Source organism: Anneissia japonica, unplaced genomic scaffold, assembly GCF_011630105.1.
Source record: "Anneissia japonica isolate Jap-2015-1 unplaced genomic scaffold, ASM1163010v1 scaffold12287_len106729_cov109, whole genome shotgun sequence".
Classification (NCBI taxonomy): Eukaryota; Metazoa; Echinodermata; class Crinoidea; order Comatulida; family Comatulidae; genus Anneissia; species Anneissia japonica.
Genome location: NW_022684429.1, coordinates 111,589 through 113,024, shown reverse-complemented (window position 1 = coordinate 113,024; position 1,436 = coordinate 111,589). Strand labels below are relative to the sequence as shown.

The following is a 1,436-nucleotide window of genomic DNA, read 5'->3' as shown; positions in this document are numbered from 1 at the left end:
ACATATAGTCTATAGTACAGTATATACAACAAAACATGCTGTTGGATGTATGGGTAATGACAATTTAAGTACATGCATGTTTGAAACAATAATATTTACGTGGTATCATACTGTATTTTTTTTTTTAATATATAGAAAGCAAATAAAATACAAAACTTGTATAAAAAAGTACAGCAATACAGCAACATTTATATTGGAAATCCATTGACAGATACAGCACTTCGGAAACTTACGTTCTTTCAAGCAGAGTGTTTACCAAACAAGTCTTTCCCACCCCTTCTTTGCCTGTCACCATTAATCGTGCATGGTTTACTGTGATCCTTCCTTCTTGTAATTCCTCATTAAAAACCTTCAGAGCCTCACTGCCTCTGGCTAATATTGCCTCCGGAACTTCAAAGCCTAATGTACAAAAGCCATATATTATTGTTTATTCATAAAAGCATAGAGAAATAATAATAAAAAAATGATGATGTCTGAACAAAAATCTTTTAAGAAGTTAAAATAATTAAGAAAACACGATCCTATGGTAAATGACTCATTATTATAAAATTTCAAATATTATTATAATGGAAATGGATATAGGGAAATAATCATTTATAAAAAATAAGATGACTTGTTTATTGTCTTTAAAATATTATCATTTTCACCGTTATTGTCATAATCATCATCAACAATAATGTATTAAACAAATAATTAAACAAATAATAATAACATTTAGTCGATTCTTATGATATTCTAGATCAAAATTATTTGGGTGATATGAAATACCGAAGTAGGTACATGGGCTTGAGGAATATTTTAACTTTGAATGTTAAATATTTCCTTTATAGTAAGTATTTGCTTTCTGTAAAGGACCCCAACTTTAAAAGTTCCCTTTTGGTGTGTCCTGTCTCATCTTTGTTTGTGCTGTTCCTTGCTGTTTCTTTTTTGTGACAAATAAATGAACGAGCAAACATCTGTGATGTACAATGAGCTTGACTGCAAGACATTGTTTACAGCGGATAATAATAAATTATTATCCAATTAATATAAGCAGGAGATAAAATTACATTGAACTACTTAATCATAAACAATAACATGAATAATTAAATTGTAGGAACTGCTCACCTTGCAGAAGTTGCAAGACTTCTTCCTTGTGTTTTTCTCTATTTCTAGAATCATATTTCTTACATTTATTCTTTATATAGAGGTCATGTGGCGTCTGATTGTCCTGTAAAAATAATAACACATACAACTTAAAACAAATCAATATCGATCATTCTACTTTAAAAATACTTCATAGAAAGTATCACACAAAAATAATCACAAGAAGTATCCTAAAAGAAATATTATACGTACATATCAGTGCAATTTTCTTTTATATCTTGCAAAGATTCAATCATAAGTATTGATTATAAGACCATTCCCTTAACAACACAATCGCTTGTTGTGCTAAT

At 28.9% G+C, this 1,436-nt stretch overlaps 1 long non-coding RNA gene across 1 annotated transcript in view; it reads right to left on the bottom strand.

The window, feature by feature from the left end:
• Nucleotides 1-52: 52 nt before the first annotated feature.
• Nucleotides 53-1,436, bottom strand: part of LOC117105954 — a 2,332-nt gene continuing 948 nt past the window's right edge. Inside the window, exons 2-3 of the long non-coding RNA XR_004444968.1 lie at nt 1,108-1,210; nt 53-399 (exon numbers count right to left, since the gene is read on the bottom strand). This is a non-coding gene — a long non-coding RNA (uncharacterized LOC117105954). The remainder of the gene's footprint in view (nt 400-1,107; nt 1,211-1,436) is intronic.